The sequence below is a fragment of the Lactuca virosa genome, chromosome 1 (assembly GCF_052849685.1).
Source record: "Lactuca virosa cultivar CGN04683 chromosome 1, Lactuca_virosa_CGN04683_v6, whole genome shotgun sequence".
Lineage (NCBI taxonomy): Eukaryota > Viridiplantae > Streptophyta > Magnoliopsida > Asterales > Asteraceae > Lactuca > Lactuca virosa.
Window position 1 is genome coordinate 263,626,129 of NC_136426.1, and position 20,959 is coordinate 263,647,087.

General features: G+C 47.4%; 60 non-coding genes across 60 annotated transcripts; all 60 read left to right on the top strand.

Annotated features, from left to right (window-relative positions):
• The first annotated feature begins 126 nt into the window (after nucleotides 1–126).
• Nucleotides 127–245, top strand: LOC145153805 (5S ribosomal RNA). Its single transcript, XR_013734296.1, has one exon. It is a non-coding gene; the product is annotated as a 5S ribosomal RNA (ribosomal RNA).
• Nucleotides 246–471: 226 nt separating this feature from the next.
• Nucleotides 472–590, top strand: LOC145147070 (5S ribosomal RNA). The gene has a single exon (XR_013727986.1). It is a non-coding gene; the product is annotated as a 5S ribosomal RNA (ribosomal RNA).
• Nucleotides 591–821: 231 nt separating this feature from the next.
• Nucleotides 822–940, top strand: LOC145151681 (5S ribosomal RNA). The gene has a single exon (XR_013732243.1). It is a non-coding gene; the product is annotated as a 5S ribosomal RNA (ribosomal RNA).
• Nucleotides 941–1,167: 227 nt separating this feature from the next.
• On the top strand, nucleotides 1,168–1,286 carry LOC145146098 (5S ribosomal RNA). Its single transcript, XR_013727048.1, has one exon. It is a non-coding gene; the product is annotated as a 5S ribosomal RNA (ribosomal RNA).
• A 225-nt stretch (nucleotides 1,287–1,511) lies between these two features.
• Nucleotides 1,512–1,630, top strand: LOC145151693 (5S ribosomal RNA). The gene has a single exon (XR_013732254.1). It is a non-coding gene; the product is annotated as a 5S ribosomal RNA (ribosomal RNA).
• A 231-nt stretch (nucleotides 1,631–1,861) lies between these two features.
• LOC145145853 (5S ribosomal RNA) lies at nucleotides 1,862–1,979 on the top strand. The gene has a single exon (XR_013726807.1). It is a non-coding gene; the product is annotated as a 5S ribosomal RNA (ribosomal RNA).
• Nucleotides 1,980–2,207: 228 nt separating this feature from the next.
• Nucleotides 2,208–2,326, top strand: LOC145151706 (5S ribosomal RNA). Its single transcript, XR_013732266.1, has one exon. It is a non-coding gene; the product is annotated as a 5S ribosomal RNA (ribosomal RNA).
• A 226-nt stretch (nucleotides 2,327–2,552) lies between these two features.
• LOC145137639 (5S ribosomal RNA) lies at nucleotides 2,553–2,671 on the top strand. The gene has a single exon (XR_013721157.1). It is a non-coding gene; the product is annotated as a 5S ribosomal RNA (ribosomal RNA).
• A 229-nt stretch (nucleotides 2,672–2,900) lies between these two features.
• On the top strand, nucleotides 2,901–3,019 carry LOC145151718 (5S ribosomal RNA). Its single transcript, XR_013732277.1, has one exon. It is a non-coding gene; the product is annotated as a 5S ribosomal RNA (ribosomal RNA).
• Nucleotides 3,020–3,252: 233 nt separating this feature from the next.
• Nucleotides 3,253–3,371, top strand: LOC145153808 (5S ribosomal RNA). The gene has a single exon (XR_013734299.1). It is a non-coding gene; the product is annotated as a 5S ribosomal RNA (ribosomal RNA).
• A 229-nt stretch (nucleotides 3,372–3,600) lies between these two features.
• On the top strand, nucleotides 3,601–3,719 carry LOC145146561 (5S ribosomal RNA). Its single transcript, XR_013727500.1, has one exon. It is a non-coding gene; the product is annotated as a 5S ribosomal RNA (ribosomal RNA).
• A 226-nt stretch (nucleotides 3,720–3,945) lies between these two features.
• LOC145146099 (5S ribosomal RNA) lies at nucleotides 3,946–4,064 on the top strand. Its single transcript, XR_013727049.1, has one exon. It is a non-coding gene; the product is annotated as a 5S ribosomal RNA (ribosomal RNA).
• A 225-nt stretch (nucleotides 4,065–4,289) lies between these two features.
• On the top strand, nucleotides 4,290–4,408 carry LOC145144135 (5S ribosomal RNA). Its single transcript, XR_013725152.1, has one exon. It is a non-coding gene; the product is annotated as a 5S ribosomal RNA (ribosomal RNA).
• A 229-nt stretch (nucleotides 4,409–4,637) lies between these two features.
• LOC145143456 (5S ribosomal RNA) lies at nucleotides 4,638–4,755 on the top strand. The gene has a single exon (XR_013724494.1). It is a non-coding gene; the product is annotated as a 5S ribosomal RNA (ribosomal RNA).
• A 228-nt stretch (nucleotides 4,756–4,983) lies between these two features.
• Nucleotides 4,984–5,102, top strand: LOC145153619 (5S ribosomal RNA). The gene has a single exon (XR_013734118.1). It is a non-coding gene; the product is annotated as a 5S ribosomal RNA (ribosomal RNA).
• A 226-nt stretch (nucleotides 5,103–5,328) lies between these two features.
• On the top strand, nucleotides 5,329–5,447 carry LOC145147072 (5S ribosomal RNA). Its single transcript, XR_013727988.1, has one exon. It is a non-coding gene; the product is annotated as a 5S ribosomal RNA (ribosomal RNA).
• A 231-nt stretch (nucleotides 5,448–5,678) lies between these two features.
• LOC145151730 (5S ribosomal RNA) lies at nucleotides 5,679–5,797 on the top strand. The gene has a single exon (XR_013732288.1). It is a non-coding gene; the product is annotated as a 5S ribosomal RNA (ribosomal RNA).
• Nucleotides 5,798–6,024: 227 nt separating this feature from the next.
• Nucleotides 6,025–6,143, top strand: LOC145152457 (5S ribosomal RNA). The gene has a single exon (XR_013732980.1). It is a non-coding gene; the product is annotated as a 5S ribosomal RNA (ribosomal RNA).
• A 226-nt stretch (nucleotides 6,144–6,369) lies between these two features.
• Nucleotides 6,370–6,488, top strand: LOC145153755 (5S ribosomal RNA). The gene has a single exon (XR_013734246.1). It is a non-coding gene; the product is annotated as a 5S ribosomal RNA (ribosomal RNA).
• Nucleotides 6,489–6,716: 228 nt separating this feature from the next.
• Nucleotides 6,717–6,835, top strand: LOC145151742 (5S ribosomal RNA). Its single transcript, XR_013732299.1, has one exon. It is a non-coding gene; the product is annotated as a 5S ribosomal RNA (ribosomal RNA).
• Nucleotides 6,836–7,062: 227 nt separating this feature from the next.
• On the top strand, nucleotides 7,063–7,181 carry LOC145154578 (5S ribosomal RNA). The gene has a single exon (XR_013735047.1). It is a non-coding gene; the product is annotated as a 5S ribosomal RNA (ribosomal RNA).
• A 231-nt stretch (nucleotides 7,182–7,412) lies between these two features.
• On the top strand, nucleotides 7,413–7,531 carry LOC145153756 (5S ribosomal RNA). The gene has a single exon (XR_013734247.1). It is a non-coding gene; the product is annotated as a 5S ribosomal RNA (ribosomal RNA).
• Nucleotides 7,532–7,760: 229 nt separating this feature from the next.
• On the top strand, nucleotides 7,761–7,879 carry LOC145153944 (5S ribosomal RNA). The gene has a single exon (XR_013734434.1). It is a non-coding gene; the product is annotated as a 5S ribosomal RNA (ribosomal RNA).
• A 228-nt stretch (nucleotides 7,880–8,107) lies between these two features.
• On the top strand, nucleotides 8,108–8,226 carry LOC145151754 (5S ribosomal RNA). Its single transcript, XR_013732310.1, has one exon. It is a non-coding gene; the product is annotated as a 5S ribosomal RNA (ribosomal RNA).
• A 231-nt stretch (nucleotides 8,227–8,457) lies between these two features.
• On the top strand, nucleotides 8,458–8,576 carry LOC145135717 (5S ribosomal RNA). Its single transcript, XR_013719995.1, has one exon. It is a non-coding gene; the product is annotated as a 5S ribosomal RNA (ribosomal RNA).
• A 232-nt stretch (nucleotides 8,577–8,808) lies between these two features.
• Nucleotides 8,809–8,927, top strand: LOC145153757 (5S ribosomal RNA). The gene has a single exon (XR_013734248.1). It is a non-coding gene; the product is annotated as a 5S ribosomal RNA (ribosomal RNA).
• A 229-nt stretch (nucleotides 8,928–9,156) lies between these two features.
• Nucleotides 9,157–9,275, top strand: LOC145153945 (5S ribosomal RNA). The gene has a single exon (XR_013734435.1). It is a non-coding gene; the product is annotated as a 5S ribosomal RNA (ribosomal RNA).
• A 228-nt stretch (nucleotides 9,276–9,503) lies between these two features.
• LOC145151765 (5S ribosomal RNA) lies at nucleotides 9,504–9,622 on the top strand. Its single transcript, XR_013732321.1, has one exon. It is a non-coding gene; the product is annotated as a 5S ribosomal RNA (ribosomal RNA).
• Nucleotides 9,623–9,853: 231 nt separating this feature from the next.
• LOC145135724 (5S ribosomal RNA) lies at nucleotides 9,854–9,972 on the top strand. Its single transcript, XR_013720003.1, has one exon. It is a non-coding gene; the product is annotated as a 5S ribosomal RNA (ribosomal RNA).
• Nucleotides 9,973–10,202: 230 nt separating this feature from the next.
• LOC145155014 (5S ribosomal RNA) lies at nucleotides 10,203–10,321 on the top strand. The gene has a single exon (XR_013735477.1). It is a non-coding gene; the product is annotated as a 5S ribosomal RNA (ribosomal RNA).
• Nucleotides 10,322–10,547: 226 nt separating this feature from the next.
• LOC145148106 (5S ribosomal RNA) lies at nucleotides 10,548–10,666 on the top strand. Its single transcript, XR_013729005.1, has one exon. It is a non-coding gene; the product is annotated as a 5S ribosomal RNA (ribosomal RNA).
• Nucleotides 10,667–10,892: 226 nt separating this feature from the next.
• On the top strand, nucleotides 10,893–11,011 carry LOC145153758 (5S ribosomal RNA). Its single transcript, XR_013734249.1, has one exon. It is a non-coding gene; the product is annotated as a 5S ribosomal RNA (ribosomal RNA).
• Nucleotides 11,012–11,239: 228 nt separating this feature from the next.
• LOC145151777 (5S ribosomal RNA) lies at nucleotides 11,240–11,358 on the top strand. The gene has a single exon (XR_013732332.1). It is a non-coding gene; the product is annotated as a 5S ribosomal RNA (ribosomal RNA).
• Nucleotides 11,359–11,585: 227 nt separating this feature from the next.
• On the top strand, nucleotides 11,586–11,704 carry LOC145154579 (5S ribosomal RNA). Its single transcript, XR_013735048.1, has one exon. It is a non-coding gene; the product is annotated as a 5S ribosomal RNA (ribosomal RNA).
• Nucleotides 11,705–11,937: 233 nt separating this feature from the next.
• Nucleotides 11,938–12,056, top strand: LOC145153759 (5S ribosomal RNA). Its single transcript, XR_013734250.1, has one exon. It is a non-coding gene; the product is annotated as a 5S ribosomal RNA (ribosomal RNA).
• A 230-nt stretch (nucleotides 12,057–12,286) lies between these two features.
• On the top strand, nucleotides 12,287–12,405 carry LOC145153946 (5S ribosomal RNA). Its single transcript, XR_013734436.1, has one exon. It is a non-coding gene; the product is annotated as a 5S ribosomal RNA (ribosomal RNA).
• A 228-nt stretch (nucleotides 12,406–12,633) lies between these two features.
• Nucleotides 12,634–12,752, top strand: LOC145151788 (5S ribosomal RNA). The gene has a single exon (XR_013732343.1). It is a non-coding gene; the product is annotated as a 5S ribosomal RNA (ribosomal RNA).
• A 231-nt stretch (nucleotides 12,753–12,983) lies between these two features.
• On the top strand, nucleotides 12,984–13,102 carry LOC145135740 (5S ribosomal RNA). Its single transcript, XR_013720014.1, has one exon. It is a non-coding gene; the product is annotated as a 5S ribosomal RNA (ribosomal RNA).
• A 229-nt stretch (nucleotides 13,103–13,331) lies between these two features.
• LOC145151800 (5S ribosomal RNA) lies at nucleotides 13,332–13,450 on the top strand. The gene has a single exon (XR_013732354.1). It is a non-coding gene; the product is annotated as a 5S ribosomal RNA (ribosomal RNA).
• A 231-nt stretch (nucleotides 13,451–13,681) lies between these two features.
• On the top strand, nucleotides 13,682–13,800 carry LOC145135748 (5S ribosomal RNA). Its single transcript, XR_013720021.1, has one exon. It is a non-coding gene; the product is annotated as a 5S ribosomal RNA (ribosomal RNA).
• A 230-nt stretch (nucleotides 13,801–14,030) lies between these two features.
• On the top strand, nucleotides 14,031–14,149 carry LOC145152634 (5S ribosomal RNA). The gene has a single exon (XR_013733163.1). It is a non-coding gene; the product is annotated as a 5S ribosomal RNA (ribosomal RNA).
• A 226-nt stretch (nucleotides 14,150–14,375) lies between these two features.
• Nucleotides 14,376–14,494, top strand: LOC145146100 (5S ribosomal RNA). Its single transcript, XR_013727051.1, has one exon. It is a non-coding gene; the product is annotated as a 5S ribosomal RNA (ribosomal RNA).
• A 226-nt stretch (nucleotides 14,495–14,720) lies between these two features.
• Nucleotides 14,721–14,839, top strand: LOC145151812 (5S ribosomal RNA). The gene has a single exon (XR_013732365.1). It is a non-coding gene; the product is annotated as a 5S ribosomal RNA (ribosomal RNA).
• A 231-nt stretch (nucleotides 14,840–15,070) lies between these two features.
• On the top strand, nucleotides 15,071–15,189 carry LOC145153947 (5S ribosomal RNA). Its single transcript, XR_013734437.1, has one exon. It is a non-coding gene; the product is annotated as a 5S ribosomal RNA (ribosomal RNA).
• Nucleotides 15,190–15,417: 228 nt separating this feature from the next.
• Nucleotides 15,418–15,536, top strand: LOC145151825 (5S ribosomal RNA). The gene has a single exon (XR_013732377.1). It is a non-coding gene; the product is annotated as a 5S ribosomal RNA (ribosomal RNA).
• A 231-nt stretch (nucleotides 15,537–15,767) lies between these two features.
• LOC145135756 (5S ribosomal RNA) lies at nucleotides 15,768–15,886 on the top strand. Its single transcript, XR_013720026.1, has one exon. It is a non-coding gene; the product is annotated as a 5S ribosomal RNA (ribosomal RNA).
• A 230-nt stretch (nucleotides 15,887–16,116) lies between these two features.
• LOC145152635 (5S ribosomal RNA) lies at nucleotides 16,117–16,235 on the top strand. Its single transcript, XR_013733164.1, has one exon. It is a non-coding gene; the product is annotated as a 5S ribosomal RNA (ribosomal RNA).
• A 226-nt stretch (nucleotides 16,236–16,461) lies between these two features.
• LOC145146101 (5S ribosomal RNA) lies at nucleotides 16,462–16,580 on the top strand. The gene has a single exon (XR_013727052.1). It is a non-coding gene; the product is annotated as a 5S ribosomal RNA (ribosomal RNA).
• Nucleotides 16,581–16,806: 226 nt separating this feature from the next.
• Nucleotides 16,807–16,925, top strand: LOC145151836 (5S ribosomal RNA). The gene has a single exon (XR_013732388.1). It is a non-coding gene; the product is annotated as a 5S ribosomal RNA (ribosomal RNA).
• A 231-nt stretch (nucleotides 16,926–17,156) lies between these two features.
• On the top strand, nucleotides 17,157–17,274 carry LOC145143467 (5S ribosomal RNA). The gene has a single exon (XR_013724504.1). It is a non-coding gene; the product is annotated as a 5S ribosomal RNA (ribosomal RNA).
• A 229-nt stretch (nucleotides 17,275–17,503) lies between these two features.
• Nucleotides 17,504–17,622, top strand: LOC145154791 (5S ribosomal RNA). The gene has a single exon (XR_013735253.1). It is a non-coding gene; the product is annotated as a 5S ribosomal RNA (ribosomal RNA).
• Nucleotides 17,623–17,848: 226 nt separating this feature from the next.
• LOC145147003 (5S ribosomal RNA) lies at nucleotides 17,849–17,967 on the top strand. Its single transcript, XR_013727921.1, has one exon. It is a non-coding gene; the product is annotated as a 5S ribosomal RNA (ribosomal RNA).
• A 231-nt stretch (nucleotides 17,968–18,198) lies between these two features.
• Nucleotides 18,199–18,317, top strand: LOC145153948 (5S ribosomal RNA). The gene has a single exon (XR_013734438.1). It is a non-coding gene; the product is annotated as a 5S ribosomal RNA (ribosomal RNA).
• Nucleotides 18,318–18,545: 228 nt separating this feature from the next.
• LOC145151848 (5S ribosomal RNA) lies at nucleotides 18,546–18,664 on the top strand. Its single transcript, XR_013732399.1, has one exon. It is a non-coding gene; the product is annotated as a 5S ribosomal RNA (ribosomal RNA).
• A 231-nt stretch (nucleotides 18,665–18,895) lies between these two features.
• Nucleotides 18,896–19,014, top strand: LOC145151860 (5S ribosomal RNA). Its single transcript, XR_013732410.1, has one exon. It is a non-coding gene; the product is annotated as a 5S ribosomal RNA (ribosomal RNA).
• Nucleotides 19,015–19,243: 229 nt separating this feature from the next.
• On the top strand, nucleotides 19,244–19,362 carry LOC145153308 (5S ribosomal RNA). Its single transcript, XR_013733825.1, has one exon. It is a non-coding gene; the product is annotated as a 5S ribosomal RNA (ribosomal RNA).
• A 226-nt stretch (nucleotides 19,363–19,588) lies between these two features.
• On the top strand, nucleotides 19,589–19,707 carry LOC145146103 (5S ribosomal RNA). The gene has a single exon (XR_013727054.1). It is a non-coding gene; the product is annotated as a 5S ribosomal RNA (ribosomal RNA).
• A 227-nt stretch (nucleotides 19,708–19,934) lies between these two features.
• Nucleotides 19,935–20,053, top strand: LOC145151870 (5S ribosomal RNA). Its single transcript, XR_013732420.1, has one exon. It is a non-coding gene; the product is annotated as a 5S ribosomal RNA (ribosomal RNA).
• Nucleotides 20,054–20,284: 231 nt separating this feature from the next.
• On the top strand, nucleotides 20,285–20,402 carry LOC145143478 (5S ribosomal RNA). Its single transcript, XR_013724515.1, has one exon. It is a non-coding gene; the product is annotated as a 5S ribosomal RNA (ribosomal RNA).
• A 229-nt stretch (nucleotides 20,403–20,631) lies between these two features.
• On the top strand, nucleotides 20,632–20,750 carry LOC145151882 (5S ribosomal RNA). The gene has a single exon (XR_013732430.1). It is a non-coding gene; the product is annotated as a 5S ribosomal RNA (ribosomal RNA).
• The last annotated feature ends 209 nt before the right edge of the window (nucleotides 20,751–20,959 follow it).

The window sequence follows — 20,959 nt, forward strand, 5'->3', positions numbered from 1 at the left end:
GGTTGATGGTTTTCGTATTTTTGGAACGGAGCCGATCGGTCACGTGGGTTCCACGCCTCGCGTACGAAAACAAAGGAGGTTCTGCGTCTTTTAAGACATAAAAGCAATAAGCATGGATAGTATTTCGGGTGCGATCATACCAGCACTAATACACCGGATCCCATTAGAACTCCGCAGTTAAGCGTGCTTGGGCGAGAGTAGTACTAGGATGGGTGACCCCCTGGGAAGTCCTCGTGTTGCACCCCCCCTTTTTCGTTGTCCGTTTGCGTTTTTTTAGATTTTACGTGCGGTTTTTTTTTGTTTTTTTTTCTTGCTATTTCTATGCTCGGGTGGCCTCCGTTTCATGGTTCATGGTCTTCGTATTTTTGGAACGGAGCCGATCGGTCACGTGGGTCCCACGCCTCGCGTACGAAAACAAAGGAGGTTCTGTGTCTTTTAAGACATACAAGCAATAAGCATGGACAGTATTTCGGGTGCGATCATACCAGCACTAATGCACCGGATCCCATCAGAACTCCGCAGTTAAGCTTGCTTGGGCGAGAGTAGTATTAGGATGGGTGACCCCTTGGGAAGTCCTCGTGTTGCACCCCACTTTTTCGTTGTCCGTTTGCGTTTTTTTAGATTTTACGTGCGGTTTTTTTTTGTTTTTTTTTTCTTTTCTTGCTATTTCTATGCTCGGGTCGCCTCCGCTTCATGGTTGATGGTTTTCGTATTTTTGGAACGGAGCCGATCGGTCACGTGGGTTCCACGCCTCGCGTACGAAAACAAAGGAGGTTATGCGTCTTTTAAGACATAAAAGCAATAAGCATGGATAGTATTTCGGGTGCGATCATACCAGCACTAATGCACCGGATCCCATCAGAACTCCGCAGTTAAGCGTGCTTGGGCGAGAGTAGTACTAGGATGGGTGACCCCCTGGGAAGTCCTCGTGTTGCACCCCCCCTTTTTCGTTGTCCGTTTGCGTTTTTTTAGATTTTACGTGCGGTTTTTTTTTGTTTTTTTTTTCTTGCTATTTCTATGCTCGGGTGGCCTCCGTTTCATGGTTCATGGTCTTCGTATTTTTGGAACGGAGCCGATCGGTCACGTGGGTCCCACGCCTCGCGTACGAAAACAAAGGAGGTTCTGTGTCTTTTAAGACATACAAACAATAAGCATGGACAGTATTTCGGGTTCGATCATACCAGCACTAATGCACCGGATCCCATCAGAACTCCGCAGTTAAGCGTGCTTGGGCGGGAGTAGTACTAGGATGGGTGACCCCATGGGAAGTCCTCGTGTTGCACCCCCCTTTTTCGTTGTCCGTTTGCGTTTTTTTAGATTTTACGTGCGGTTTTTTTTTGTTTTTTTTTCTTGCTATTTCTATGCTCGGGTGGCCTCCGTTTCATGGTTCATGGTCTTCGTATTTTTGGAACGGAGCCGATCGGTCACGTGGGTCCCACGCCTCGCGTACGAAAACAAAGGAGGTTCTGCGTCTTTTAAGACATACAAGCAATAAGCATGGATAGTATTTCGGGTGCGATCATACCAGCACTAATGCACCGGATCCCATCAGAACTCCGCAGTTAAGCGTGCTTGGGCGAGAGTAGTACTAGGATGGGTGACCCCCTGGGAAGTCCTCGTGTTGCACCCCCCTTTTTCGTTGTCCGTTTGCGTTTTTTTAGATTTTACGTGCGGTTTTTTTTTTGTTTTTTTTTTCTTTCTTGCTATTTCTATGCTCGGGTGGCCTCCGTTTCATGGTTCATGGTCTTCGTATTTTTGGAACAGAGCCGATCGGTCACGTGGGTCCCACGCCTCGCGTACGAAAACAAAGGAGGTTCTGCGTCTTTTAAGACATACAAGCAATAAGCATGGATAGTATTTCGGGTGCGATCATACCAGCACTAATGCACCGGATCCCATCAGAACTCCGCAGTTAAGCGTGCTTGGGCGAGAGTAGTACTAGGATGGGTGACCCCAGGGAAGTCCTCGTGTTGCACCCCCCTTTTTCGTTGTCCGTTTGCGTTTTTTTAGATTTTACGTGCGGTTTTTTTTGTTTTTTTTTCTTTCTTGCTATTTCTATGCTCGGGTGGCCTCCGCTTCATGGTTGATGGTTTTCGTATTTTTGGAACGGAGCCGATCGGTCACGTGGGTTCCACGCCTCGCGTACGAAAACAAAGGAGGTTCTGCGTCTTTTAAGACATAAAAGCAATAAGCATGGATAGTATTTCGGGTGCGATCATACCAGCACTAATGCACCGGATCCCATCAGAACTCCGCAGTTAAGCGTGCTTGGGCGAGAGTAGTACTAGGATGGGTGACCCCCTGGGAAGTCCTCGTGTTGCACCCCCCCTTTTTCGTTGTCCGTTTGCGTTTTTTTAGATTTTACGTGCGGTTTTTTTTTGTTTTTTTTTCTTGCTATTTCTATGCTCGGGTGGCCTCCGTTTCATGGTTCATGGTCTTCGTATTTTTGGAACGGAGCCGATCGGTCACGTGGGTCCCACGCCTCGCGTACGAAAACAAAGGAGGTTCTGTGTCTTTTAAGACATACAAGCAATAAGCATGGACAGTATTTCGGGTGCGATCATACCAGCACTAATGCACCGGATCCCATCAGAACTCCGCAGTTAAGCGTGCTTGGGCGAGAGTAGTATTAGGATGGGTGACCCCTTGGGAAGTCCTCGTGTTGCACCCCACTTTTTCGTTGTCCGTTTGCGTTTTTTTAGATTTTACGTGCGGTTTTTTTTGTTTTTTTTTCTTTTCTTGCTATTTCTATGCTCGGGTCGCCTCCGCTTCATGGTTGATGGTTTTCGTATTTTTGGAACGGAGCCGATCGGTCACGTGGGTTCCACGCCTCGCGTACGAAAACAAAGGAGGTTATGCGTCTTTTAAGACATAAAAGCAATAAGCATGGATAGTATTTCGGGTGCGATCATACCAGCACTAATGCACCGGATCCCATCAGAACTCCGCAGTTAAGCGTGCTTGGGCGAGAGTAGTACTAGGATGGGTGACCCCCTGGGAAGTCCTCGTGTTGCACCCCCCCTTTTTCGTTGTCCGATTGCGTTTTTTTAGATTTTACGTGCGGTTTTTTTTTTGTTTTTTTTTTTCTTTCTTGCTATTTCTATGCTTGGGTGGCCTCCGTTTCATGGTTCATGGTCTTCGTATTTTTGGAACGGAGCCGATCGGTCACGTGGGTCCCACGCCTCGCGTACGAAAACAAAGGAGGTTCTGCGTCTTTTAAGACATACAAGCAATAAGCATGGATAGTATTTCGGGTGCGATCATACCAGCACTAATGCACCGGATCCCATCAGAACTCCGCAGTTAAGCGTGCTTGGGCGAGAGTAGTACTAGGATGGGTGACCCCTTGGGAAGCCCTCGTGTTGCACCCCCCTTTTTCGTTGTCCGTTTGCGTTTTTTTAGATTTTACGTGCGGTTTTTTTTGTTTTTTTTTTCTTTCTTGCTATTTCTATGCTCGGGTGGCCTCCGCTTCATGGTTCATGGTTTTCGTATTTTTGCAACGGAGCCGATCGGTCACGTGGGTTCCACGCCTCGCATACGAAAACAAAGGAGGTTCTGCGTCTTTTAAGACATAAAAGCAATAAGCATGGATAGTATTTCGGGTGCGATCATACCAGCACTAATGCACCGGATGCCATCAGAACTCCGCAGTTAAGCGTGCTTGGGCGAGAGTAGTACTAGGATGGGTGACCCCCTGGGAAGTCCTCGTGTTGCACCCTCCTTTTTTCGTTGTCCGTTTGCGTTTTTTTAGATTTTACGTGCGGTTTTTTTTTGTTTTTTTTTCTTGCTATTTCTATGCTCGGGTGGCCTCCGTTTCATGGTTCATGGTCTTCGTATTTTTGGAACGGAGCCGATCGGTCACGTGGGTCCCACGCCTCGCGTACGAAAACAAAGGAGGTTCTGTGTCTTTTAAGACATACAAACAATAAGCATGGACAGTATTTCGGGTTCGATCATACCAGCACTAATGCACCGGATCCCATCAGAACTCCGCAGTTAAGCGTGCTTGGGCGGGAGTAGTACTAGGATGGGTGACCCCATGGGAAGTCCTCGTGTTGCACCCCCCTTTTTCGTTGTCCGTTTGCGTTTTTTTAGATTTTACGTGCGGTTTTTTTTTGTTTTTTTTTCTTGCTATTTCTATGCTCGGGTGGCCTCCGTTTCATGGTTCATGGTCTTCGTATTTTTGGAACGGAGCCGATCGGTCACGTGGGTCCCACGCCTCGCGTACGAAAACAAAGGAGGTTCTGCGTCTTTTAAGACATACAAGCAATAAGCATGGATAGTATTTCGGGTGCGATCATACCAGCACTAATGCACCGGATCCCATCAGAACTCCGCAGTTAAGCGTGCTTTGGCGAGAGTAGTACTAGGATGGGTGACCCCCTGGGAAGTCCTCGTGTTGCACCCCCTTTTTCGTTGTCCGTTTGCGTTTTTTTAGATTTTACGTGCGGTTTTTTTTTTGTTTTTTTTTCTTTCTTGCTATTTCTATGCTCGGGTGGCCTCCGTTTCATGGTTCATGGTCTTCGTATTTTTGGAACGGAGCCGATCGGTCACGTGGGTCCCACGCCTCGCGTACGAAAACAAAGGAGGTTCTGCGTCTTTTAAGACATACAAGCAATAAGCATGGATAGTATTTCGGGTGCGATCATACCAGCACTAATGCACCGGATCCCATCAGAACTCCGCAGTTAAGCGTGCTTGGGCGAGAGTAGTACTAGGATGGGTGACCCCTGGGAAGTCCTCGTGTTGCACCCCCCTTTTTCGTTGTCCGTTTGCGTTTTTTTAGATTTTACGTGCGGTTTTTTTTGTTTTTTTTTCTTTCTTGCTATTTCTATGCTCGGGTGGCCTCCGCTTCATGGTTGATGGTTTTCGTATTTTTGGAACGGAGCCGATCGGTCACGTGGGTTCCACGCCTCGCGTACGAAAACAAAGGAGGTTCTGCGTCTTTTAAGACATAAAAGCAATAAGCATGGATAGTATTTCGGGTGCGATCATACCAGCACTAATGCACCGGATCCCATTAGAACTCCGCAGTTAAGCGTGCTTGGGCGAGAGTAGTACTAGGATGGGTGACCCCCTGGGAAGTCCTCGTGTTGCACCCCCCCTTTTTCGTTGTCCGTTTGCGTTTTTTTAGATTTTACGTGCGGTTTTTTTTTGTTTTTTTTTCTTGCTATTTCTATGCTCGGGTGGCCTCCGTTTCATGGTTCATGGTCTTCGTATTTTTGGAACGGAGCCGATCGGTCACGTGGGTCCCACGCCTCGCGTACGAAAACAAAGGAGGTTCTGTGTCTTTTAAGACATACAAGCAATAAGCATGGACAGTATTTCGGGTGCGATCATACCAGCACTAATGCACCGGATCCCATCAGAACTCCGCAGTTAAGCTTGCTTGGGCGAGAGTAGTATTAGGATGGGTGACCCCTTGGGAAGTCCTCGTGTTGCACCCCACTTTTTCGTTGTCCGTTTGCGTTTTTTTAGATTTTACGTGCGGTTTTTTTTTGTTTTTTTTTTCTTTTCTTGCTATTTCTATGCTCGGGTCGCCTCCGCTTCATGGTTGATGGTTTTCGTATTTTTGGAACGGAGCCGATCGGTCACGTGGGTTCCACGCCTCGCGTACGAAAACAAAGGAGGTTATGCGTCTTTTAAGACATAAAAGCAATAAGCATGGATAGTATTTCGGGTGCGATCATACCAGCACTAATGCACCGGATCCCATCAGAACTCCGCAGTTAAGCGTGCTTGGGCGAGAGTAGTACTAGGATGGGTGACCCCCTGGGAAGTCCTCGTGTTGCACCCCCCCTTTTTCGTTGTCCGTTTGCGTTTTTTTAGATTTTACGTGCGGTTTTTTTTTGTTTTTTTTTTCTTGCTATTTCTATGCTCGGGTGGCCTCCGTTTCATGGTTCATGGTCTTCGTATTTTTGGAACGGAGCCGATCGGTCACGTGGGTTCCACGCCTCGCGTACGAAAACAAAGGAGGTTATGCGTCTTTTAAGACATAAAAGCAATAAGCATGGATAGTATTTCGGGTGCGATCATACCAGCACTAATGCACCGGATCCCATCAGAACTCCGTAGTTAAGCGTGCTTGGGCGAGAGTAGTACTAGGATGGGTGACCCCCTGGGAAGTCCTCGTGTTGCACCCCCCCTTTTTCGTTGTCCGTTTGCGTTTTTTTAGATTTTACGTGCGGTTTTTTTTTGTTTTTTTTTCTTGCTATTTCTATGCTCGGGTGGCCTCCGTTTCATGGTTCATGGTCTTCGTATTTTTGGAACGGAGCCGATCGGTCACGTGGGTCCCACGCCTCGCGTACGAAAACAAAGGAGGTTCTGTGTCTTTTAAGACATACAAGCTATAAGCATGGACAGTATTTCGGGTGCGATCATACCAGCACTAATGCACCGGATCCCATCAGAACTCCGCAGTTAAGCGTGCTTGGGCGGGAGTAGTACTAGGATGGGTGACCCCATGGGAAGTCCTCGTGTTGCACCCCCCTTTTTCGTTGTCCGTTTGCGTTTTTTTAGATTTTACGTGCGGTTTTTTTTTGTTTTTTTTCTTTCTTGCTATTTCTATGCTCCGGTGGCCTCCGCTTCATGGTTGATGGTCTTCGTATTTTTGGAACGGAGCTGATCGGTCACGTGGGTCCCACGCCTCGCGTACGAAAACAAAGGAGTTTCTGCGTCTTTTAAGACATACAAGCAATAAGCATGGATAGTATTTTGGGTGCGATCATACCAGCACTAATGCACCGGATCCCATCAGAACTCCGCAGTTAAGCGTGCTTGGGCGAGAGTAGTACTAGGATGGGTGACCCCCTGGGAAGTCCTCGTGTTGCACCCCTTTTTCGTTGTCCGTTTGCGTTTTTTTAGATTTTACGTGCGGTTTTTTTTTGTTTTTTTTTCTTTCTTGCTATTTCTATGCTCGGGTGGCCTCCGTTTCATGGTTCATGGTCTTCGTATTTTTGGAACGGAGCCGATCGGTCACGTGGGTCCCACGCCTCGCGTACGAAAACAAAGGAGGTTCTGCGTCTTTTAAGACATACAAGCAATAAGCATGGATAGTATTTCGGGTGCGATCATACCAGCACTAATGCACTGGATCCCATCAGAACTCCGCAGTTAAGCGTGCTTGGGCGAGAGTAGTACTAGGATGGGTGACCCCCTGGGAAGTCCTCGTGTTGCACCCCCCTTTTTCGTTGTCCGTTTGCGTTTTTTTAGATTTTACGTGCGGTTTTTTTTTTGTTTTTTTTTTCTTTCTTGCTATTTCTATGCTCGGGTGGCCTCCGTTTCATGGTTCATGGTCTTCGTATTTTTGGAACGGAGCCGATCGGTCACGTGGGTCCCACGCCTCGCGTACGAAAACAAAGGAGGTTCTGCGTCTTTTAAGACATACAAGCAATAAGAATGGATAGTATTTCGGGTGCGATCATACCAGCACTAATGCACCGGATCCCATCAGAACTCCGCAGTTAAGCGTGCTTGGGCGGGAGTAGTACTAGGATGGGTGACCCCATGGGAAGTCCTCGTGTTGCACCCCCCTTTTTCGTTGTCCGTTTGCGTTTTTTTAGATTTTACGTGCGGTTTGTTTTTGTTTTTTTTTCTTTCTTGCTATTTCTATGCTCCGGTGGCCTCCGCTTCATGGTTGATGGTCTTCGTATTTTTGGAACGGAGCTGATCGGTCACGTGGGTCCCACGCCTCGCGTACGAAAACAAAGGAGGTTCTGCGTCTTTTAAGACATACAAGCAATAAGCATGGATAGTATTTTGGGTGCGATCATACCAGCACTAATGCACCGGATCCCATCAGAACTCCGCAGTTAAGCGTGCTTGGGCGAGAGTAGTACTAGGATGGGTGACCCCCTGGGAAGTCCTCGTGTTGCATCCCCCTTTTTCGTTGTCCGTTTGCGTTTTTTTAGATTTTACGTGCATTTTTTTTTGTTTTTTTTTTCTTTCTTGCTATTTCTATGCTCGGGTGGCCTCCGTTCATGGTTCATGGTCTTTGTATTTTTGGAACGGAGCCGATCGGTCACGTGGGTCCCACGCCTCGCGTACGAAAACAAAGGAGGTTCTGCGTCTTTTAAGACATACAAGCAATAAGCATGGATAGTATTTCGGGTGCGATCATACCAGCACTAATGCACCGGATCCCATCAGAACTCCGCAGTTAAGCGTGCTTGGGCGAGAGTAGTACTAGGATGGGTGACCCCCTGGGAAGTCCTCGTGTTGCACCCCCCTTTTTCGTTGTCCGTTTGCGTTTTTTTAGATTTTACGTGCGGTTTTTTTTTTGTTTTTTTTTTCTTTCTTGCTATTTCTATGCTTGGGTGGCCTCCGTTTCATGGTTCATGGTCTTCGTATTTTTGGAACGGAGCCGATCGGTCACGTGGGTCCCACGCCTCGCGTACGAAAACAAAGGAGGTTCTGCGTCTTTTAAGACATACAAGCAATAAGCATGGATAGTATTTCGGGTGCGATCATACCAGCACTAATGCACCGGATCCCATCAGAACTCCGCAGTTAAGCGCGCTTGGGCGAGAGTAGTACTAGGATGGGTGACCCCCTGGGAAGTCCTCGTGTTGCACCCCCCTTTTTCGTTGTCCGTTTGCGTTTTTTTAGATTTTACGTGCGGTTTTTTTTTTGTTTTTTTTTTTCTTTCTTGCTATTTCTATGCTCGGGTGGCCTCCGTTTCATGGTTCATGGTCTTCGTATTTTTGGAACGGAGCCGATCGGTCACGTGGGTCCCACGCCTCGCGTACGAAAACAAAGGAGGTTCTGCGTCTTTTAAGACATACAAGCAATAAGAATGGATAGTATTTCGGGTGCGATCATACCAGCACTAATGCACCGGATCCCATCAGAACTCCGCAGTTAAGCGTGCTTGGGCGGGAGTAGTACTAGGATGGGTGACCCCATGGGAAGTCCTCGTGTTGCACCCCCCTTTTTCGTTGTCCGTTTGCGTTTTTTTAGATTTTACGTGCGGTTTGTTTTTGTTTTTTTTTCTTTCTTGCTATTTCTATGCTCCGGTGGCCTCCGCTTCATGGTTGATGGTCTTCGTATTTTTGGAACGGAGCTGATCGGTCACGTGGGTCCCACGCCTCGCGTACGAAAACAAAGGAGGTTCTGCGTCTTTTAAGACATACAAGCAATAAGCATGGATAGTATTTTGGGTGCGATCATACCAGCACTAATGCACCGGATCCCATCAGAACTCCGCAGTTAAGCGTGCTTGGGCGAGAGTAGTACTAGGATGGGTGACCCCCTGGGAAGTCCTCGTGTTGCATCCCCCTTTTTCGTTGTCCGTTTGCGTTTTTTTAGATTTTACGTGCATTTTTTTTTGTTTTTTTTTTCTTTCTTGCTATTTCTATGCTCGGGTGGCCTCCGTTCATGGTTCATGGTCTTTGTATTTTTGGAACGGAGCCGATCGGTCACGTGGGTCCCACGCCTCGCGTACGAAAACAAAGGAGGTTCTGCGTCTTTTAAGACATACAAGCAATAAGCATGGATAGTATTTCGGGTGCGATCATACCAGCACTAATGCACCGGATCCCATCAGAACTCCGCAGTTAAGCGTGCTTGGGCGAGAGTAGTACTAGGATGGGTGACCCCCTGGGAAGTCCTCGTGTTGCACCCCCCTTTTTCGTTGTCCGTTTGCGTTTTTTTAGATTTTACGTGCGGTTTTTTTTTTGTTTTTTTTTTCTTTCTTGCTATTTCTATGCTTGGGTGGCCTCCGTTTCATGGTTCATGGTCTTCGTATTTTTGGAACGGAGCCGATCGGTCACGTGGGTCCCACGCCTCGCGTACGAAAACAAAGGAGGTTCTGCGTCTTTTAAGACATACAAGCAATAAGCATGGATAGTATTTCGGGTGCGATCATACCAGCACTAATGCACCGGATCCCATCAGAACTCCGCAGTTAAGCGCGCTTGGGCGAGAGTAGTACTAGGATGGGTGACCCCCTGGGAAGTCCTCGTGTTGCACCCCCCTTTTTCGTTGTCCGTTTGCGTTTTTTTAGATTTTACGTGCGGTTTTTTTTGTTTTTTTTTTTCTTTCTTGCTATTTCTATGCTCGGGTGGCCTCCGCTTCATGGTTCATGGTTTTCGTATTTTTGCAACGGAGCCGATCGGTCACGTGGGTTCCACGCCTCGCGTACGAAAACAAAGGAGGTTCTGCGTCTTTTAAGACATAAAAGCAATAAGCATGGATAGTATTTCGGGTGCGATCATACCAGCACTAATGCACTGGATCCCATCAGAACTCCGCAGTTAAGCGTGCTTGGGCGAGAGTAGTACTAGGATGGGTGACCCCCTGGGAAGTCCTCGTGTTGCACCCTCCTTTTTTCGTTGTCCGTTTGCGTTTTTTTAGATTTTACGTGCGGTTTTTTTTTGTTTTTTTTTCTTGCTATTTCTATGCTCGGGTGGCCTCCGTTTTATGGTTCATGGTCTTCGTATTTTTGGAACGGAGCCGATCGGTCACGTGGGTCCCACGCCTCGCGTACGAAAACAAAGGAGGTTCTGTGTCTTTTAAGACATACAAACAATAAGCATGGACAGTATTTCGGGTTCGATCATACCAGCACTAATGCACCGGATCCCATCAGAACTCTGCAGTTAAGCGTGCTTGGGCGGGAGTAGTACTAGGATGGGTGACCCCATGGGAAGTCCTCGTGTTGCACCCCCCTTTTTCGTTGTCCGTTTGCGTTTTTTTAGATTTTACGTGCGTTTTTTTTTTTGTTTTTTTTTCTTGCTATTTCTATGCTCGGGTGGCCTCCGTTTCATGGTTCATGGTCTTCGTATTTTTGGAACGGAGCCGATCGGTCACGTGGGTCCCACGCCTCGCGTACGAAAACAAAGGAGGTTCTGCGTCTTTTAAGACATACAAGCAATAAGCATGGATAGTATTTCGGGTGCGATCATACCAGCACTAATGCACCGGATCCCATCAGAACTCCGCAGTTAAGCGTGCTTGGGCGGGAGTAGTACTAGGATGGGTGACCCCATGGGAAGTCCTCGTGTTGCACCCCCCTTTTTCGTTGTCCGTTTGCGTTTTTTTAGATTTTACGTGCGGTTTTTTTTTGTTTTTTTTCTTTCTTGCTATTTCTATGCTCCGGTGGCCTCCGCTTCATGGTTGATGGTCTTCGTATTTTTGGAACGGAGCTGATCGGTCACGTGGGTCCCACGCCTCGCGTACGAAAACAAAGGAGTTTCTGCGTCTTTTAAGACATACAAGCAATAAGCATGGATAGTATTTTGGGTGCGATCATACCAGCACTAATGCACCGGATCCCATCAGAACTCCGCAGTTAAGCGTGCTTGGGCGAGAGTAGTACTAGGATGGGTGACCCCCTGGGAAGTCCTCGTGTTGCACCCCTTTTTCGTTGTCCGTTTGCGTTTTTTTAGATTTTACGTGCGGTTTTTTTTTGTTTTTTTTTCTTTCTTGCTATTTCTATGCTCGGGTGGCCTCCGTTTCATGGTTCATGGTCTTCGTATTTTTGGAACGGAGCCGATCGGTCACGTGGGTCCCACGCCTCGCGTACGAAAACAAAGGAGGTTCTGCGTCTTTTAAGACATACAAGCAATAAGCATGGATAGTATTTCGGGTGCGATCATACCAGCACTAATGCACTGGATCCCATCAGAACTCCGCAGTTAAGCGTGCTTGGGCGAGAGTAGTACTAGGATGGGTGACCCCCTGGGAAGTCCTCGTGTTGCACCCCCCTTTTTCGTTGTCCGTTTGCGTTTTTTTAGATTTTACGTGCGGTTTTTTTTTTGTTTTTTTTTTTTCTTTCTTGCTATTTCTATGCTCGGGTGGCCTCCGTTTCATGGTTCATGGTCTTCGTATTTTTGGAACGGAGCCGATCGGTCACGTGGGTCCCACGCCTCGCGTACGAAAACAAAGGAGGTTCTGCGTCTTTTAAGACATACAAGCAATAAGAATGGATAGTATTTCGGGTGCGATCATACCAGCACTAATGCACCGGATCCCATCAGAACTCCGCAGTTAAGCGTGCTTGGGCGGGAGTAGTACTAGGATGGGTGACCCCATGGGAAGTCCTCGTGTTGCACCCCCCTTTTTCGTTGTCCGTTTGCGTTTTTTTAGATTTTACGTGCGGTTTGTTTTTGTTTTTTTTTTCTTTCTTGCTATTTCTATGCTCCGGTGGCCTCCGCTTCATGGTTGATGGTCTTCGTATTTTTGGAACGGAGCTGATCGGTCACGTGGGTCCCACGCCTCGCGTACGAAAACAAAGGAGGTTCTGCGTCTTTTAAGACATACAAGCAATAAGCATGGATAGTATTTTGGGTGCGATCATACCAGCACTAATGCACCGGATCCCATCAGAACTCCGCAGTTAAGCGTGCTTGGGCGAGAGTAGTACTAGGATGGGTGACCCCCTGGGAAGTCCTCGTGTTGCATCCCCCTTTTTCGTTGTCCGTTTGCGTTTTTTTAGATTTTACGTGCATTTTTTTTTGTTTTTTTTTTCTTTCTTGCTATTTCTATGCTCGGGTGGCCTCCGTTCATGGTTCATGGTCTTTGTATTTTTGGAACGGAGCCGATCGGTCACGTGGGTCCCACGCCTCGCGTACGAAAACAAAGGAGGTTCTGCGTCTTTTAAGACATACAAGCAATAAGCATGGATAGTATTTCGGGTGCGATCATACCAGCACTAATGCACCGGATCCCATCAGAACTCCGCAGTTAAGCGTGCTTGGGCGAGAGTAGTACTAGGATGGGTGACCCCCTGGGAAGTCCTCGTGTTGCACCCCCCTTTTTCGTTGTCCGTTTGCGTTTTTTTAGATTTTACGTGCGGTTTTTTTTTTGTTTTTTTTTTCTTTCTTGCTATTTCTATGCTTGGGTGGCCTCCGTTTCATGGTTCATGGTCTTCGTATTTTTGGAACGGAGCCGATCGGTCACGTGGGTCCCACGCCTCGCGTACGAAAACAAAGGAGGTTCTGCGTCTTTTAAGACATACAAACAATAAGCATGGATAGTATTTCGGGTGCGATCATACCAGCACTAATGCACCGGATCCCATCAGAACTCCGCAGTTAAGCGCGCTTGGGCGAGAGTAGTACTAGGATGGGTGACCCCCTGGGAAGTCCTCGTGTTGCACCCCCCTTTTTCGTTGTCCGTTTGCGTTTTTTTAGATTTTACGTGCGGTTTTTTTTGTTTTTTTTTTTCTTTCTTGCTATTTCTATGCTCGGGTGGCCTCCGTTCATGGTTCATGGTCTTTGTATTTTTGGAACGGAGCCGATCGGTCACGTGGGTCCCACGCCTCGCGTACGAAAACAAAGGAGGTTCTGCGTCTTTTAAGACATACAAGCAATAAGCATGGATAGTATTTCGGGTGCGATCATACCAGCACTAATGCACCGGATCCCATCAGAACTCCGCAGTTAAGCGTGCTTGGGCGAGAGTAGTACTAGGATGGGTGACCCCCTGGGAAGTCCTCGTGTTGCACCCCCCTTTTTCGTTGTCCGTTTGCGTTTTTTTAGATTTTACGTGCGGTTTTTTTTTTGTTTTTTTTTTCTTTCTTGCTATTTCTATGCTTGGGTGGCCTCCGTTTCATGGTTCATGGTCTTCGTATTTTTGGAACGGAGCCGATCGGTCACGTGGGTCCCACGCCTCGCGTACGAAAACAAAGGAGGTTCTGCGTCTTTTAAGACATACAAACAATAAGCATGGATAGTATTTCGGGTGCGATCATACCAGCACTAATGCACCGGATCCCATCAGAACTCCGCAGTTAAGCGCGCTTGGGCGAGAGTAGTACTAGGATGGGTGACCCCCTGGGAAGTCCTCGTGTTGCACCCCCCTTTTTCGTTGTCCGTTTGCGTTTTTTTAGATTTTACGTGCGGTTTTTTTTGTTTTTTTTTTTCTTTCTTGCTATTTCTATGCTCGGGTGGCCTCCGCTTCATGGTTCATGGTTTTCGTATTTTTGCAACGGAGCCGATCGGTCACGTGGGTTCCACGCCTCGCGTACGAAAACAAAGGAGGTTCTGCGTCTTTTAAGACATAAAAGCAATAAGCATGGATAGTATTTCGGGTGCGATCATACCAGCACTAATGCACCGGATCCCATCAGAACTCCGCAGTTAAGCGTGCTTGGGCGAGAGTAGTACTAGGATGGGTGACCCCCTGGGAAGTCCTCGTGTTGCACCCTCCTTTTTTCGTTGTCCGTTTGCGTTTTTTTAGATTTTTCGTGCGGTTTTTTTTTGTTTTTTTTTCTTGCTATTTCTATGCTCGGGTGGCCTCCGTTTCATGGTTCATGGTCTTCGTATTTTTGGAACGGAGCCGATCGGTCACGTGGGTCCCACGCCTCGCGTACGAAAACAAAGGAGGTTCTGTGTCTTTTAAGACATACAAACAATAAGCATGGACAGTATTTCGGGTTCGATCATACCAGCACTAATGCACCGGATCCCATCAGAACTCCGCAGTTAAGCGTGCTTGGGCGGGAGTAGTACTAGGATGGGTGACCCCATGGGAAGTCCTCGTGTTGCACCCCCCTTTTTCGTTGTCCGTTTGCGTTTTTTTAGATTTTACGTGCGTTTTTTTTTTTGTTTTTTTTTCTTGCTATTTCTATGCTCGGGTGGCCTCCGTTTCATGGTTCATGGTCTTCGTATTTTTGGAACGGAGCCGATCGGTCACGTGGGTCCCACGCCTCGCGTACGAAAACAAAGGAGGTTCTGCGTCTTTTAAGACATACAAGCAATAAGCATGGATAGTATTTCGGGTGCGATCATACCAGCACTAATGCACCGGATCCCATCAGAACTCCGCAGTTAAGCGTGCTTGGGCGAGAGTAGTACTAGGATGGGTGACCCCCTGGGAAGTCCTCGTGTTGCACCCCCCTTTTTCGTTGTCCGTTTGCGTTTTTTTAGATTTTACGTGCGGTTTTTTTTTTGTTTTTTTTTTCTTTCTTGCTATTTCTATGCTCGGGTGGCCTCCGTTTCATGGTTCATGGTCTTCGTATTTTTGGAACGGAGCCGATCGGTCACGTGGGTCCCACGCCTCGCGTACGAAAACAAAGGAGGTTCTGCGTCTTTTAAGACATACAAGCAATAAGCATGGATAGTATTTCGGGTGCGATCATACCAGCACTAATGCACCGGATCCCATCAGAACTCCGCAGTTAAGCGTGCTTGGGCGAGAGTAGTACTAGGATGGGTGACCCCCTGGGAAGTCCTCGTGTTGCATCCCCCTTTTTCGTTGTCCGTTTGCGTTTTTTTAGATTTTACGTGCATTTTTTTTTGTTTTTTTTTTCTTTCTTGCTATTTCTATGCTCGGGTGGCCTCCGTTCATGGTTCATGGTCTTTGTATTTTTGGAACGGAGCCGATCGGTCACGTGGGTCCCACGCCTCGCGTACGAAAACAAAGGAGGTTCTGCGTCTTTTAAGACATACAAGCAATAAGCATGGATAGTATTTCGGGTGCGATCATACCAGCACTAATGCACCGGATCCCATCAGAACTCCGCAGTTAAGCGTGCTTGGGCGAGAGTAGTACTAGGATGGGTGACCCCCTGGGAAGTCCTCGTGTTGCACCCCCCTTTTTCGTTGTCCGTTTGCGTTTTTTTAGATTTTACGTGCGGTTTTTTTTTTGTTTTTTTTTTCTTTCTTGCTATTTCTATGCTTGGGTGGCCTCCGTTTCATGGTTCATGGTCTTCGTATTTTTGGAACGGAGCCGATCGGTCACGTGGGTCCCACGCCTCGCGTACGAAAACAAAGGAGGTTCTGCGTCTTTTAAGACATACAAACAATAAGCATGGATAGTATTTCGGGTGCGATCATACCAGCACTAATGCACCGGATCCCATCAGAACTCCGCAGTTAAGCGCGCTTGGGCGAGAGTAGTACTAGGATGGGTGACCCCCTGGGAAGTCCTCGTGTTGCACCCCCCTTTTTCGTTGTCCGTTTGCGTTTTTTTAGATTTTACGTGCGGTTTTTTTTGTTTTTTTTTTTCTTTCTTGCTATTTCTATGCTCGGGTGGCCTCCGCTTCATGGTTCATGGTTTTCGTATTTTTGCAACGGAGCCGATCGGTCACGTGGGTTCCACGCCTCGCGTACGAAAACAAAGGAGGTTCTGCGTCTTTTAAGACATAAAAGCAATAAGCATGGATAGTATTTCGGGTGCGATCATACCAGCACTAATGCACCGGATCCCATCAGAACTCCGCAGTTAAGCGTGCTTGGGCGAGAGTAGTACTAGGATGGGTGACCCCCTGGGAAGTCCTCGTGTTGCACCCTCCTTTTTTCGTTGTCCGTTTGCGTTTTTTTAGATTTTTCGTGCGGTTTTTTTTTGTTTTTTTTTCTTGCTATTTCTATGCTCGGGTGGCCTCCGTTTCATGGTTCATGGTCTTCGTATTTTTGGAACGGAGCCGATCGGTCACGTGGGTCCCACGCCTCGCGTACGAAAACAAAGGAGGTTCTGTGTCTTTTAAGACATACAAACAATAAGCATGGACAGTATTTCGGGTTCGATCATACCAGCACTAATGCACCGGATCCCATCAGAACTCCGCAGTTAAGCGTGCTTGGGCGGGAGTAGTACTAGGATGGGTGACCCCATGGGAAGTCCTCGTGTTGCACCCCCCTTTTTCGTTGTCCGTTTGCGTTTTTTTAGATTTTACGTGCGTTTTTTTTTTTGTTTTTTTTTCTTGCTATTTCTATGCTCGGGTGGCCTCCGTTTCATGGTTCATGGTCTTCGTATTTTTGGAACGGAGCCGATCGGTCACGTGGGTCCCACGCCTCGCGTACGAAAACAAAGGAGGTTCTGCGTCTTTTAAGACATACAAGCAATAAGCATGGATAGTATTTCGGGTGCGATCATACCAGCACTAATGCACCGGATCCCATCAGAACTCCGCAGTTAAGCGTGCTTGGGCGAGAGTAGTACTAGGATGGGTGACCCCCTGGGAAGTCCTCGTGTTGCACCCCCCTTTTTCGTTGTCCGTTTGCGTTTTTTTAGATTTTACGTGCGGTTTTTTTTTTGTTTTTTTTTTCTTTCTTGCTATTTCTATGCTCGGGTGGCCTCCGTTTCATGGTTCATGGTCTTCGTATTTTTGGAACGGAGCCGATCGGTCACGTGGGTCCCACGCCTCGCGTACGAAAACAAAGGAGGTTCTGCGTCTTTTAAGACATACAAGCAATAAGCATGGATAGTATTTCGGGTGCGATCATACCAGCACTAATGCACCGGATCCCATCAGAACTCCGCAGTTAAGCGTGCTTGGGCGAGAGTAGTACTAGGATGGGTGACCCCTGGGAAGTCCTCGTGTTGCACCCCCCTTTTTCGTTGTCCGTTTGCGTTTTTTTAGATTTTACGTGCGGTTTTTTTTGTTTTTTTTTTCTTTCTTGCTATTTCTATGCTCGGGTGGCCTCCGCTTCATGGTTGATGGTTTTCGTATTTTTGGAACGGAGCCGATCGGTCACGTGGGTTCCACGCCTCGCGTACGAAAACAAAGGAGGTTCTGCGTCTTTTAAGACATAAAAGCAATAAGCATGGATAGTATTTCGGGTGCGATCATACCAGCACTAATGCACCGGATCCCATCAGAACTCCGCAGTAAAGCGTGCTTGGGCGAGAGTAGTACTAGGATGGGTGACCCCCTGGGAAGTCCTCGTGTTGCACCCCCCCTTTTTCGTTGTCCGTTTGCGTTTTTTTAGATTTTACGTGCGGTTTTTTTTTGTTTTTTTTTCTTGCTATTTCTATGCTCGGGTGGCCTCCGTTTCATGGTTCATGGTCTTCGTATTTTTGGAACGGAGCCGATCGGTCACGTGGGTCCCACGCCTCGCGTACGAAAACAAAGGAGGTTCTGTGTCTTTTAAGACATACAAGCAATATGCATGGACAGTATTTCGGGTGCGATCATACCAGCACTAATAAACCGGATCCCATCAGAACTCCGCAGTTAAGCGTGCTTGGGCGAGAGTAGTATTAGGATGGGTGACCCCTTGGGAAGTCCTCGTGTTGCACCCCACTTTTTCGTTGTCCGTTTGCGTTTTTTTAGATTTTACGTGCGGTTTTTTTTTGTTTTTTTTTTCTTTTCTTGCTATTTCTATGCTCGGGTCGCCTCCGCTTCATGGTTGATGGTCTTCGTATTTTTGGAACGGAGCTGATCGGTCACGTGGGTCCCACGCCTCGCGTACGAAAACAAAGGAGGTTCTGCGTCTTTTAAGACATACAAGCAATAAGCATGGATAGTATTTTGGGTGCGATCATACCAGCACTAATGCACCGGATCCCATCAGAACTCCGCAGTTAAGCGTGCTTGGGCGAGAGTAGTACTAGGATGGGTGACCCCCTGGGAAGTCCTCGTGTTGCATCCCCCTTTTTCGTTGTCCGTTTGCGTTTTTTTAGATTTTACGTGCATTTTTTTTTGTTTTTTTTTTCTTTCTTGCTATTTCTATGCTCGGGTGGCCTCCGTTCATGGTTCATGGTCTTTGTATTTTTGGAACGGAGCCGATCGGTCACGTGGGTCCCACGCCTCGCGTACGAAAACAAAGGAGGTTCTGCGTCTTTTAAGACATACAAGCAATAAGCATGGATAGTATTTCGGGTGCGATCATACCAGCACTAATGCACCGGATCCCATCAGAACTCCGCAGTTAAGCGTGCTTGGGCGAGAGTAGTACTAGGATGGGTGACCCCCTGGGAAGTCCTCGTGTTGCACCCCCCTTTTTCGTTGTCCGTTTGCGTTTTTTTAGATTTTACGTGCGGTTTTTTTTTTGTTTTTTTTTTCTTTCTTGCTATTTCTATGCTTGGGTGGCCTCCGTTTCATGGTTCATGGTCTTCGTATTTTTGGAACGAAGCCGATCGGTCACGTGGGTCCCACGCCTCGCGTACGAAAACAAAGGAGGTTCTGCGTCTTTTAAGACATACAAGCAATAAGCATGGATAGTATTTCGGGTGCGATCATACCAGCACTAATGCACCGGATCCCATCAGAACTCCGCAGTTAAGCGTGCTTGGGCGAGAGTAGTACTAGGATGGGTGACCCCCTGGGAAGTCCTCGTGTTGCACCCCCCTTTTTCGTTGTCCGTTTGCGTTTTTTTAGATTTTACGTGCGGTTTTTTTTGTTTTTTTTTTCTTTCTTGCTATTTCTATGCTCGGGTGGCCTCCGCTTCATGGTTCATGGTTTTCGTATTTTTGCAACGGAGCCGATCGGTCACGTGGGTTCCACGCCTCGCGTACGAAAACAAAGGAGGTTCTGCGTCTTTTAAGACATAAAAGCAATAAGCATGGATAGTATTTCGGGTGCGATCATACCAGCACTAATGCACCGGATCCCATCAGAACTCCGTAGTTAAGCGTGCTTGGGCGAGAGTAGTACTAGGATGGGTGACCCCCTGGGAAGTCCTCGTGTTGCACCCTCCCTTTTTCGTTGTCCGTTTGCGTTTTTTTAGATTTTACGTGCGGTTTTTTTTTGTTTTTTTTTCTTGCTATTTCTATGCTCGGGTGGCCTCCGTTTCATGGTTCATGGTCTTCGTATTTTTGGAACGGAGCCGATCGGTCACGTGGGTCCCACGCCTCGCGTACGAAAACAAAGGAGGTTCTGTGTCTTTTAAGACATACAAACAATAAGCATGGACAGTATTTCGGGTTCGATCATACCAGCACTAATGCACCGGATCCCATCAGAACTCCGCAGTTAAGCGTGCTTGGGCGGGAGTAGTACTAGGATGGGTGACCCCATGGGAAGTCCTCGTGTTGCACCCCCCTTTTTCGTTGTCCGTTTGCGTTTTTTTAGATTTTACGTGCGTTTTTTTTTTTGTTTTTTTTTTCTTGCTATTTCTATGCTCGGGTGGCCTCCGTTTCATTGTTCATGGTCTTCGTATTTTTGGAACGGAGCCGATCGGTCACGTGGGTCCCACGCCTCGCGTACGAAAACAAAGGAGGTTCTGCGTCTTTTAAGACATACAAGCAATAAGCATGGATAGTATTTCGGGTGCGATCATACCAGCACTAATGCACCGGATCCCATCAGAACTCCGCAGTTAAGCGTGCTTGGGCGAGAGTAGTACTAGGATGGGTGACCCCCTGGGAAGTCCTCGTGTTGCACCCCCCTTTTTCGTTGTCCGTTTGCGTTTTTTTAGATTTTACGTGCGGTTTTTTTTTTGTTTTTTTTTTCTTTCTTGCTATTTCTATGCTCGGGTGGCCTCCGTTTCATGGTTCATGGTCTTCGTATTTTTGGAACGGAGCCGATCGGTCACGTGGGTCCCACGCCTCGCGTACGAAAACAAAGGAGGTTCTGCGTCTTTTAAGACATACAAGCAATAAGCATGGATAGTATTTCGGGTGCGATCATACCAGCACTAATGCACCGGATCCCATCAGAACTCCGCAGTTAAGCGTGCTTGGGCGAGAGTAGTACTAGGATGGGTGACCCCTGGGAAGTCCTCGTGTTGCACCCCCCTTTTTCGTTGTCCGTTTGCGTTTTTTTAGATTTTACGTGCGGTTTTTTTTGTTTTTTTTTTCTTTCTTGCTATTTCTATGCTCGGGTGGCCTCCGCTTCATGGTTGATGGTTTTCGTATTTTTGGAACGGAGCCGATCGGTCACGTGGGTTCCACGCCTCGCGTACGAAAACAAAGGAGGTTCTGCGTCTTTTAAGACATAAAAGCAATAAGCATGGATAGTATTTCGGGTGCGATCATACCAGCACTAATGCACCGGATCCCATCAGAACTCCGCAGTTAAGCGTGCTTGGGCGAGAGTAGTACTAGGATGGGTGACCCCCTGGGAAGTCCTCGTGTTGCACCCCCCTTTTTCGTTGTCCGTTTGCGTTTTTTTAGATTTTACGTGCGGTTTTTTTTTTGTTTTTTTTTCTTGCTATTTCTATGCTCGGGTGGCCTCCGTTTCATGGTTCATGGTCTTCGTATTTTTGGAACGGAGCCGATCGGTCACGTGGGTCCCACGCCTCGCGTACGAAAACAAAGGAGGTTCTGTGTCTTTTAAGACATACAAGCAATA